The sequence below is a fragment of the Primulina huaijiensis genome, chromosome 12, assembly GCF_012295235.1.
Source record: "Primulina huaijiensis isolate GDHJ02 chromosome 12, ASM1229523v2, whole genome shotgun sequence".
Taxonomy (NCBI): domain Eukaryota; kingdom Viridiplantae; phylum Streptophyta; class Magnoliopsida; order Lamiales; family Gesneriaceae; genus Primulina; species Primulina huaijiensis.
In genome coordinates this window covers 18,882,495-18,896,061 of record NC_133317.1, presented here as the reverse complement: position 1 = coordinate 18,896,061, position 13,567 = coordinate 18,882,495, and positions in this window count along the sequence as shown.

Sequence of the window (13,567 nt, the reverse complement as noted above, 5' to 3'; positions counted from 1 at the left end):
TTACAGACATGTATTCTCGAGGCAGAGGAGAGTCCTCTTATAGAGGGCGAGATGGTAGGGAAAAACCCCCTAATATAATTGCACAACATGGCAAGGAGAGGCTAATAGCCCAGAACTTATCTAGTTCATCAGCCAGTAATACTGAGCAGAATAATGAGTTATACAATGAATTTCAAGAATTTTTGAAGCAAAAGCAGAAATCTAATACAGATTCTCAATCTTCAGCATCATATGCTAAAATCATTACAAAAGATGATAATGATTCAGCTCTTTATATAGAGACAAAACATAGAGAATTAATTCTTCTTATAGAAGAAAAAGACACCCAATGGGAGAAGACTCCGTGGACTATCATAGAAAGATATTTCACAAATACATCATATGTATTTTGTTCTTATAAACAAAGAGCATTTTATGAAAATCTTCTATTATCCACAAAAAGTGTTGATATAACTCACTTTTTCAGTAATACTCAACAAAAAGAAAGTTATAATTTCTCTAAATTTATTATCAAAAAGATAATATCAATCGAAGAATGGGGTATATCTCCATTAGTTGAAAAAGAATTTTATTTTGAGACTCATAAAATGAGTTTTAAATTCAATTTTTGGGATTATATTGAGAGTTTTAATAAAACTCTATTTTATGATAATGAAAAAAGAAAACATACATAGTTTTTAAAAATATGTGAAAATGTTTTCCATTATCCAATTCCTAAATGGTTTTTTTCTTGGTGGAAAATATTTGGTCCATCAGCAAAAATTTTGCCTGAGGTTTTTATAAAAATCAATGAATACTTGGTTAAATGTTTCTCCAAGCATTAAAAAATCATTTTCTGATCATTGGATTGACGACAAGACTTTATGTCTGTTCTTCATGGAATTTGGAATTCCATGGATCTGGAAATGGCAGCCAAAGTGTGGTTATACTGATGAAGGTATTCCCTGCCTATGGAGAGTTAGCTCTACCAAATTTTGGGATAAATTATTACGAGAAGATCCAGATACTGGCAAGATTTATTGCCATGATACTCTTATTCAAATGGAGGAAAAAATTTCTTCCTATCAGAAAGATCTACTGCACCAAGAAGAAAAAGAAAAAGATGCAATGAGTCCATTCAAAATATTGACTCAAAAATATTCAGAGATTTACTCCAAAGAAAAAATGGTAGAAATCTATATTGAAGAGATGAAAAAAAGATCTCTACAAAAATATTGGATGTTCCGATTCAAAATCTGACAAGTCTATGGCATCTGAATCCAGTGAAAATCAATTTATTCATCTAATGCAGATGCATGATGCACAGGATCCAAAGGATGATATTCCTCAATTTTCTCAGATCGATGTCATTTTTGAGAATTTAAAGAATTCATTAAAAGATAATATTAAAGATGATTAAGACATTCATCTTTAATTCAAAGTGGTAGGTGACAGATCACATCACATCAATGTGGAATCTCACATCGTGGCATGAGATCATGATAAAAGTAGTTGGAATATCACTATTTACTTTTTGATTTTTGTAACCATGTTACTGTTTGCTTTAATAAAGCAATGTACTCTTTATATTTTTAGTTGAAATCCGGGATTCATGTCCGACTCTTTCATCTATTTATAGGATATTTCCGTGTTCTTAGAAGGGCACGGTCGAGTTTGCTCCCCTCTATTCCTCTCTTGTAAACAACCCTTCTTAATAAAAGCTTCAACCTTTTGTATAAAAGTCTCTTCTACTGATTACAATTCTGTAAGTTTACTGTTTTTATCTTCTGTTTTTATTTACAGTTTTTAATATTTATATTTCATATATTAGCCTGAATGACAGGCTAAAATATTTTTGTTAAATCATCCCATTACTAAACCATGATCTTTATTTATTTGTAACTTTGTATTAAATTGAAATGATAAAAGATTTCATTTAAATTTTAGAATTCGATGTAATATAAGGGTTAATGGTTGAACATAAGGTTGGAAGACGAACCAGAAAATAGTAAACATAAGGTTCAAAGTTAATTAAGAAGCATAAATTCATGTTGTAGACCTTCAGCCTGCTTAGCCGAGAGATGGCGTTTAAGGCGTTTATGGGTGATTTTTATGAATTTATGTTTCTGAAGTTGTCTTCGGGAAATCCTCTGTTGTTTAATTTTTCTGGTATATCTTTTGTAATTCCTTTTATGTTTTGTAAATTTGCCATAGATGAACCTTATATTCATTCTTATTCTTGAAATTAAATACTTCCTTTTATTAGTTCAATAATTTGAATATGGTATATAGGCTGGAAACCAATAATCTCCATGTGTGCGAAAGTCACTAAGGAAACATTTGGTAAAACAACGCCACGTATCAGATTCAATTTATATTCCAAGCCTCAGATGGTATCATATATGTTTTAAAATTATTTTTTTATGTGATATCATCTGTTTTAAAATTATTTTTTTATGTGATATCATCTGAGACTTGAAATACAATTGATTATGATACGTAATATTGTTAGATTTATCGAGCCTGTTTTTTAAAGTCATATAGTCTAAAGACATGCGGTTACGTAAGGTTTCCAGCCGATATACCATATTTAGAAAAACTGAGCTAAGAAAATGATACATTTAAAGTTTGGAATAAAAATGAATATAAAGTTCATCTATGGAACTTTTAAAAAACATAAAAAGATTTAACAAAAATATATCAAAGAAATTAAACAATAGAGGATTTTTCCGAGATCCACCTCAGAAACATAAATTTATAAAAATCACTCATAAACGCCTTAAACGTCACACTCGACTACTGCAACATGAATTTAGTATTTTCTGGCTAAACTCGAACTATGTGTTTACCATTTCCTGTTCATCTTTTACCTTATGTTTTAACCAAAAACCCTATATTACATCGAATTCCAAAACTCAAATAAATCTTTTATTATCTCAATTTTTTTCCAACTTTCAAATAAATATAGATTATGTCATAGTAAGGTAATGATTTAGCACGAATATTTTAGCATGTCATTCAGGCTAATATTATGAAATTTAAAAAAAATTATAAACAGAAAATAAATAATATTAAGATCCTCTTTTAAATAATTAATCCGAAAAGTTCTTTTTATCAATCTTTTCTTGTAATTCATTTAAGATTCTATGAACATGTTTAGTTATAAAATGAAAAGAAATAGGATTATCTTGAAAGATTCATATAATACATATTTCATCAACATAAGTTAAAGGATAAATTTGATAAATAAAAAGAAGTCCAAGTATAATTTGGTTAAAAATATCTTTTACTAATAAAAAACTGGTTAAAATATAGTTTTTATCTTTGCAAATATATTTTTTTGATAATTTATAATTTATCTCTAAAGGTTCTCCTGCATCAAGAGAATGAGTAGTTTATGAAAATATTTACTAGGAATTAATCATTTATGTATAACTTTAAATCTGCACCACTATCAATCATAGTAATTAAATTTTTCTTATAAGAATTAGCAATTAATAAAGTAATATTAGTATATCATTTCTTATATATAAGCATACTTGAAACAGATAAATTTTTTTGATTAGGATCAAAAAATGAAATATCAAAACCGTCAGATACTAAATCTTCTTTGTTATTTTCAATAACTGAAATACGATAATTTAAACTAGTATTATTTTGTTGTGAAATTTTTATTTGTTCTTTAAGATTATTAATCTCTTTAATTAGATTTTGAAAAGTAACTGGACTTTGATTACTATATTTTTTCTGTAAAATATTTTTTATTTCTTTCATAGAATAAGTTTATTCTTGTTTAACAAGAATATTATTACTATTGGTTGAAGCATTATTCTTCATTTGATCTATAATTGTAGATTTTAAAATTGGACATTTAATCATTTTAAGGAATTCTAGAATATTACTATTAGTTAAAACATTGATATTAAGATCCTGAAATTGAGACATAAGTTTATAAAAATCATCATTTTTATCATCGTTATTATTTATATGATTTATACAATATTTTTATTGTATACAATTATGACATTCTTCTTAATCTGAGATATTTGATTCATTATCTACAATTTCTTCTGAATCATATAATTCTGAAGAATTTTCAGATTCACTATTATAACCAGAATCCTTATTTGAATCCATAATTATTTCAAATAATGTTTCTTTAAGATTTTCATATATATCTAATTTATTAATTTTTGTTTTGGCCCAACATTGATTAGCATAATGTCCTGTCTTTTTGAATTTTCTACAAATAATAAATTTATTTTTGTCTTTATTATATTTTTCTTCTTTTCGTGATTCACGGCTTTTTTTTCTTTTATTTTTCTATCTTTTTATCTATCAAGCAAATGTCTTTTCTTTCTATAAAGTTTCTCTTCTTTATCTTTAATTTTCTTTTTACCTTTATTAGGTAAATCCATACCAAATTGATCACAAAATTTACTTAATTGTTTTTCTCAAGTAAATTCTGTCTTTTAATTTGATTATTTAATTTTAATTCATTACAAAGGGCTAAACCCTCTTGTATCTAAGTACTTATTAACTTTTCATAAGTATAATTTTCGTATGGAATATATATCATCTTTTCTTAATATTTTTCTGATTCTTTCAGCCAAAAAAAAAGGTAAGTCAACTATAAATTTAGATTTCTAAAGACTATTATTACAGTCTGGTATCTCATATATACGATATAGAAAAGTATCTTTATACCGTCTAAAATCAGTAAGAATTTTATATTTTAGATTACTTAATAAAGTACAAATTTGTTCACCATTATCAATGAATATAATAGTAAAATGTTCAATCATTGTCATAATAAGATAGTAAACTGCATTCTTTACATGAATATTGTTAGGATCGGGAAAGAGTTTAGAGGGGGATGAATAAACTTTTTGAAAATATTTGCTTTTAAAATTTGTTTTCAACCGTCTTTTGTGCAGTTGAAAGTTTTTCTCAAATAATTAGAAATATGTATCATTTGATAAGTGCAGAAAACGGTTCAATATTTCTAATGATAATTTCAACCGGTTGGCAGTCTAATAACAAGATATGGTTTGAAATGTAAAAGCTTGCGAAAAGTAAAGACACGAGATTTTTATGGATGTTCGGAGATAAACTCCTACGTCACCACTTCTTCCTCTGTAGGAAGGATTCATTAAAAGATTATGGCTTTACAAAAATCTTTGCAACAGCCCACTCCAATCAGGACTTATCACACTGCCTGTTTTGAAACTCTTAGTGATCACTTTACACTTCTGGATTTTAAGAACCCTCAGTTCACCAAACACTACTATTAATCAAATAACCAAAGGTTACTGATGTAAGCAAAACAATCTGTTTTAGTAGCACAAATATGATCTTTGAATGATCAGATATCTTTATGTTGAGTGCGTGTTTGATGAACGATGATGTATGTGATCTTTGATTGTGCTCAAATTCTTTAAGTATGCAGGCTTGTAGTAATCGCACTGTTGAAAGCTTGACGATTTATATATGTCTATCTTGCATACTTCCAACTATTTTTTATATAAGCTGTCATTCCAACTGTAAAAAAAAAGATGAGTAACGTTAACCTGTAACCTTGGAATGATGTGTCACTATCAGCTGCAAATACATTAAATGTTTTCCAGCAAAGCATTTAATGTTCTATTTGCTAGCATAGCTTTGAATCACGTTCCTTGAAGAGTTACTGCTGAGTATTCTTTTATGACAACTGTTTTTACCATCAGAACTTGTAGGATATAAGTAATCTTTCTTTTCTGAGATAATGACATAAACACATATCAATATCGGGACTGGTGCATGATGGTTGACTTGTAGCGGTGCAAAACTATTGAATGTCCTGAACTGGTCAGAGAATATCTTTCGCTAAGTGAGCAATAAATAGCTCTTTAATGATTCGATTTAAAGTTTTCGAACAGCCGGTTGGGAAGTTCTTTAAAAGTTTGAACTTCTTCTGCTTCAAACAGTTGAATGGTAGGTGGTCTGAAATTCAAGTGGTTGAAGACTAGGCGGTTGTAAGTTTAGGCGGTTGAACTGGTTCCTGTTATACACAGAAGATTGCAGCTGTAACGTCTATTAATTTAAAATGCTGCTAAATTTTTTTTTTAAAAGCTCACATTTTCTAAAATAAACATTTAAATATTTTGCATGCATGCAACCCTACTGAAAAATATGTCATTTAAAAATAATTGTAAATTATTTATAGATAAAATACTGCAGTTTAAAAAATATCTGACAAATAAAATATTGCAGTTTAAAATTGCCGACACGACCATAATATGTGTACGTAATAATAACTCAAACAAACATCTTGATAATCATCACCATAACAAAATCAATGTATCAAAATGTTCGTGTCAACTCAAACTCGTAAAAATGTGATGTGCGGGAAAATGTGGTCCTCGGGTCGTGTGCGCACATCCAGCCTTGCCTACTCATAATTCGGCACCTCCTGTCCCTTCATCGACATGCTCACCTGACTCATTCACACCTAGTGAATCTAAAGACTCAACACACATGTACTGGGATAACAAATACATATACATATCATGCAGCAATGAAAAATACCGCACTTAATATACATTTCATAATCATGGAAAAACGTATGCATAATCATAACATGTCAAAACATAATAACAATCATAGCACATAACATCATATCAACATTTACGTGTTCATTTTCTTAATTTGAATTCCGTTCGTTAGCTATGACTTTCGTATTATCATGTCAGTCGATGGATCCATCTACGTGTAACCGCGGTACCGGGCGGCGAGGACATCAGCGACAGCATTACCCTCCCACTGAGCATTGGCATTACATATCATCGTATTACCGTATTCGTATTAGTCACAACCAACTCCCTTCCTTCAAAAACATGTCATCATATTCATCACTTAATAAAACATGCATATACGTAAATTTTCTTAAAATCAAGCATGCAAAGTATTTATATAATTTCATAAAAATCATATACGTGATACCAAACATTTAAAAACATGATAAATTCTGCTCAGGGCGCTGCCATGACTAAAATCTCGCTTCGGGTGCAAAATGAGCATTTTGTCTCTGGGACCCACAATTACCGTTTACCCCTAGACCTCAACATTTCGACCCATCTTATACCTCCAAATCTTGGAATACTCGGACTAGCTTACTGAAATAACCAACCCGATCTAACTTGATGGAGACGACCAAAACAAACATGCACGCCAAAACGCTAACCTCTAAGCTCGGCACCAGCGCCTAGGCGCCCGAAGTGCAGCGCTGGTTAAGCGCCTAGGCGCTGCATCCCAGCGCCGTGGCACTGCAAGGTGCGAAACATAGGCGCTGCGGCGCTCCAAATGCAACGCCGCAGCGCTAACCCTGCACGATCCAAACACAAAGAAGCTATCTTCTACCTTGCTCTCACCGAACCCGGACCAGCCTCGAGCCAATCACTCCTAGCCTACCACTGGACCCTCCTAGCCCACCTTAACCAAGGACCCTAGCCCCATGCACGCCGCACAACGCACACACTTGACATCTATCAAACGAGCCCCAACTGATCCAACCCGTCATCAACACGATCGATCGGCTTCATGGTTAGTTCCAGCAGTGGTCGAGCTATCTTAGGCCATGTCTCAAACCTATCAGGGCCATGGTCCATGGCTTTGATCGGTCCTTGCACCGCCGGCTCAGCCCTATCCACCGATCTCCTCACAAACAAGCTGAAATCCCAAGGAAGTCGTTCGACCCTCTCCTAATGCAACAAATCTTCGACTCCATCCTGTAAATCCCTTCCTCATCGACGTTAACAGCCTCTTAGGACCCTCACACGGCAGCCCCTTGCACCGAGGTAACAAAAACGTGAGTTACAAACACTTGTATGCATTATTTTCATGTAAACCTTGCAAAAAAAAATGAAGCTACAAGATATACCAACGTTTTCTTCATGAAAATACACATATATCAGCATACTATTGGTGTGAATGAAGAGAACACGAAATACAAGTGTGCCTTGATGTGTAGATGCTCAAAAACTCGAAGAAACGAGCGTGGGATAAGCACCTGAGGAGCGGGGAGAAGACTTGTTTGAAAGAAAAATGGAGGGGCCGACTTGCAGCAAGGTTGCTGCTGGTTTTCTTTTCTTTTTCACGTGTAAATGCTGCTGAAGGAGAGGGAAGGGCGGCTGCTAGGTTAGGGGATGCTTAGGGTTAAATAAATTAGGTTTAGGTTAAGTTAATGACAACCTAATGGGCACCAAATAAAATTTTAAAAATGATTAATAGATTTTGAGCCCATTAAATATTAACACCAACCCAACAAGCCACATAATATTCTCGAAAAATATTTCGTTTTGGTACATTTTTGAAAATATTGTCCGAGCCCTCAAAAAGTCCTCCGAATCGTTAAAATTTACGTACCGGTAAAAAATATAGTCCGGCGGGTAAAAATACCCATCCAATGCCTATTTTCAAAAAATTATATTTAAAACACCTCCTATAAAATAATTAAAAATAATTATTAAATAAAAATATTTTTCCTGAATATCTCCGGTCTCCGATCCTCGATCGAGCGCGAAATGCAACTTAAAATTTGATGTCTAGAACTTTAAAATAACTCATGAAATGAATCCTACTCACGCAATAATCATGCATTAAATGCATAAAAATCAATAAACACATATTTTAAATAAAACCCTAGATTTCATGCATTCAGGTTACGTAAATTTAAATTTCCTGGACCTTACAGCAGCTGTTTCCTGAAAAAGTTAAGTGCTGCTTTTATTTTTTTGATCACCAAAACTCTTAGGTAATAGTAATTCCTTAACAAATATTATTCTCATTTTTTATTGAGTTTAGAATTTCATCCTTATGAGATTGATTTAAATAATTATCCCACCAACCTTTAAGTTGTCCAGTAAAACCTGCTCTAATCAATTTAGCAATAATTTTACCATTACTGCCTAAAGTTTTACACACAGTTCTATGCATAAGCATTCTGTGAGTAGTATTATAAATTTGCTTATCACTAAAACCATCAATATTCCATTCATAAATATTTTTTCCATTATAACTTAGAAAAAATATATGCTTGTTTTTCAAAAAGAACATCCATGGGAGCAGGTCTATCATAATAATAATTGGTTTGGGTAGGTTTATCTGTCCACTTTATTTTATTAATTTCTTCATCAGAAGAATTTTTATTATTTTCAAACTCTTCATTGAGATTATTTAAATTAAGATTTTTAAAATTTTTTTTTAATAATTTTTCTTTATATCAGAAACAAAATACTTAAATTTAAAATATTTTATTTCTGTAGGAGATTGGATGGAAGAAGATGCAATAAAAATAATATTAATTTCTTCTTTAGTTTGTATATGAACATCATGTTTAATCTGATTGATAGTTATAGTTATTTTATCTATTCTATCTTTGATAGAAATAATTTCTTCTCCTATTATTGTAAGATACAGATTTGTATAATTATGTTTTTCAAGTATCTAATTAATATGTTTAACAGTTATTTGTAGCATATTATTATCAAATAATGTTGAAAAATCAGTGAAATTTAAAATTTTATTATTCTTTTCTATAATAAAATATTGTTGAGGAGGATAAACATATTTTTGAATCTGTCCAAAAGAAAGTTTATAATTTCTTTTCAAGAATAAAAATATAATCTATAATAAATGTGTTGGATCGTGTGCTCGACACCAAAGGTGCTTCAAACAAAATATACTCCAAGAGCTGCAATAGCTCGTGTTCTAAGAATGTATACACCGATGAATTAGATCGAGTTTGGTTTACAAACCAAGTGGAAGGCACTCGAAATAATCCTTCGTTAAGGAAACTGATATATTTTATATATTGTGCAAATGAATAACTGAAAAAGGGTAGATTAGTTTTTGCATTCACCAATTCAGTTATGGTGACAAATGAATTGATGGATACTCTTGCTAATCCAGTTAGTTTGAAAACAACAGTTGATCAGTTAAATACACTAGATATGTTTATGGATGTTCGGAAACTTCAACTGCTACTACGTCACCCCTTCTACCTCCATGGGTAGGATACACTAGAAGACTTAGATTTATACAACTGATTGTATAAATCCTACAAAACTTAGGACTTACACTACTGCCTAACTGAACTCCTACTCTAGACTGAAGGCAACACATTCCAGCCAACACTTGTTTAACGTCTGTGTGTCAAAGACAACATACACAAGTTTATTGTCTTTGTGCAAGACTGTATTTGAGTGGTGGTGTGTGTGCGTGTGTGTGAGAACTGAACAAAAAATACACCAGAAGGGTGTTTTCACACACTAAGGAAAAATAGCTTCTGTACTAAGCTGATATATCTTGAATTGTTCTCTTGCAACTGAGCGTAATGCTTCTTAAAAGCTGATGAATAATAAGCATGCCCTTCTTGTTATTCACACTCTCTCTGTGTCTTGTTTTGCTGATGGTCTTGGCCTGTATTTATAGCAGCAAGATTACCGTATACCAAGACTCAGTGCATGTGACCGTTGCAGCTTGAATGCGTTCCTTGGAGTTTGTGTCTCGTCTTTTCCGACATCTCTTTTGGAACAATTTGTCTTTAAGCTTTGCTGTTCGGTCCCTTATTGTCCTTTGACTGGACAAAAGCTTACGTACTTTTGCGCACAGCTGGATTCCAATAATGTTGACTGTCGTGTTCCGCAACTTGATTGCTCCTAACTGAATTTCTGAACTGGTTAGATGAACTGGTGTGCAGTTGAAGAGGTGAGATCAGTTGGTTCATCAGCTGAGCTGATTTCACTAGTTCAGTTGAACTGATCAGCTGGGATCTTCATCAGTTGAACACTTCATCAGCTGGTCGGGCTTCTGAAGGTTTCCTGCTGAACTATTTTTCAGCTGGTTAGTCAGCTGAACTGATTTAAGATACATCAGTTGGATTTTGTTCAGTTCATAAGATCAGTTGGTGCGCTCAGTTTGCGTATCCGATAGTCTTCAATTTGGGCTTTCAACTGATTATTTCAGTTCCAGTTTTCTGCGCACTTAAAGTAGATTATTAGAAACAAAATAACAAGTTTTGTTAACATCAAAATCAAGTAAAGATTGCAAACATAAAATGTTCCAACAAAATGTTTTAAAAAACCAAGGAACAAAATGTGTTAATTTATTTTGGTTTTCACAGTATTTATAAAACTCTGTAACAATATATTCAAGTTCTTGTTCAGAAAAACTTTTAAAATAACATTCTCTGAAATATTCTCATTTGGGTTGATAAAATTCTGCATTGATCATCGCTCTAGCAAGAGGTCTGTTAGAACATTTCATGCTCACAATCTTGATTTTGATGTTAACAAAACTTGTTATTTTGTTTCTAGTGATTTATTGTAGTTCGTAGGAAGCTGGAACTGATCAAGATTCGAACTGATCAGTTAATTGAGCCAAAACTGAAGCTATCGAGACACAACTGAAAGTGCCAGCTGATTGCCTAAACTGAATCAGCTCAACGAAATATCAAAGAAGAGTTCAACTGATGTCCAGCTGATATGTGGTTCAGCAAGAGAACTTCAGAAGTCCGGCCAGCTGATGAAGAACTCAACTGATGAAGAGCCCAACTGATCAGTTCAACTGAAAGAGTGAAATCAGTTCAACTGACGAGTCAACAGATTTCACCAACCCAACTGAAGATCAGTTCAGATGACCAGTTAGGTGTATCAGTTATGAATCAATCAGTCGCAGATCAAGACAAGCTTATCTAAAATGGATTCCAGCTACGCACAAGGATACAAAGTATCTGTACTATTAATAGTACAATAATGGACGTTGCAGCAAAGCTTAAAGCCAAAATGTTTCAGAAGGCTGTCGGAAAATTCGAGACACAAATTTCAAGTAACACGTTCAAGCTGCAACGGATACAATTATTGAGCCTCACTGTACGATCGGTTTCTCGTCTATAAATAGAAGATCAGTGAAGACAAATAACAAGAAGAAATACAAGAACAAGTGTGTGTGAAGATACATAGAGAAAGTGCACGCACATTGCATATTTGCTTTCTATAAGCAATTTGCCCAGAGGGAACACTTCATTGTGTTATTAGCTTAGATTATAAGCAAAATTCCCTCAGTGTGTGAGAACACCTTCGAGTAGTGATCATTGTTCAGTTCTCACACACACACCACCACCACCCAAAATACAGTCTTGGACAAAAACATTAAACTTGTGTATGTAGTCTTTAACACACAGACATAAAACAAGTATTGGCTGGGAGGTGCTGCCTTCAGTCTAGTCTAGGAGTTCAGTTACGCAATGGGTAAGTCCTAAGCTGGGTGGGTTTGTACAAGATGTTGTATAAATCAAAGTTTTCTAGTGTATTCTATTCGAGGAGGTAGAAGGGGTAATGTAGAAGCAGTTGAAGTCTCCGAATATCCATAAACATATCATGTGTTCTTTAACTGTTTAACCTTTGTTTTCAACTTATTTGATCAGTTAGAGCATTCGTCAGTTCAATTGTCACCATAACTGAACTGATATATGCCACAACTGATTCCCCTATTTTCAGTTATTCAGTTGCACATTATATAAAATATATCAGTTTTTCTTAACGAATGATTACTTCGAGTGTTTTCCGCTTGATTCTTAATCAAACTCGATTTAATTCATCGGTGTGAACATTCTTAGAACACGAGCTATTGCAGCTCTTGGAGAATATTTTGTTTGAAGCACCTCAAGGTGCCTAGCAAACGATCCTTCAAGATCCTTTAGTAAAATCAATTTTTTATTTTTTGTCTATTAAATAGTAAAATTCATTTACGAAACTGTATCAGTTTCCCTAACCTTTTGAAAATTACTTTGATGTACAATATTATTTTGATTAATAATTAAATCTTTAACTGTATCTTTTATAGAAGATCATATCTCTTATCTTATTTGAGAAGTAGAGGCTTTAGAAATTTTTGAATATCCATCATATAATCTAAATGTGAAATAAAAGAATGACTAAATCCTGATCTAGAATAGACATAAGATGGTAACAATCTTATTTGTTCATTATTAAACTGTATTTGAACATATCCTTCATTAGTTTGTATAACTTGTTGTAAATCTCTATTTATTATAGGATTTCAAGGAACTTGTTCAATTATCCAGTGTTCTGAAAATTCAATTTCTTCCCATTTTATAGATTGTAATATTAGATCTACTGAAATTAGTTTCTATAAGAATAGTTTCATTTAATTTTTTATCTATTTTTTTACACATAGGATTCAGTATAAATAGTGATTTATAATAAATACGATAACATATACATAGAATTTATGTTCCAGGAGTATAATTATAACCATGTGTTTTAAAATTTAATGTTAAAAAATCTATTATATTTATGTCTGACAGAGATAAATATAATTTTGGGTAAACATCAAAATATACTAGACCATGAGCCAAACTGAATTGAATTATTCCCATAAGATATTGTTTTCAATTTAGATTTATATCATTTCTTAAAGGTGCTATAAAGCTTTTTGGTAAACCTTATAAAGTTAAAGGTCTAAAAGCAATTTGAATTAAATCTATAATTTTTCCTGTAAAGTAAGATATCTTTATTGTTTAATAATC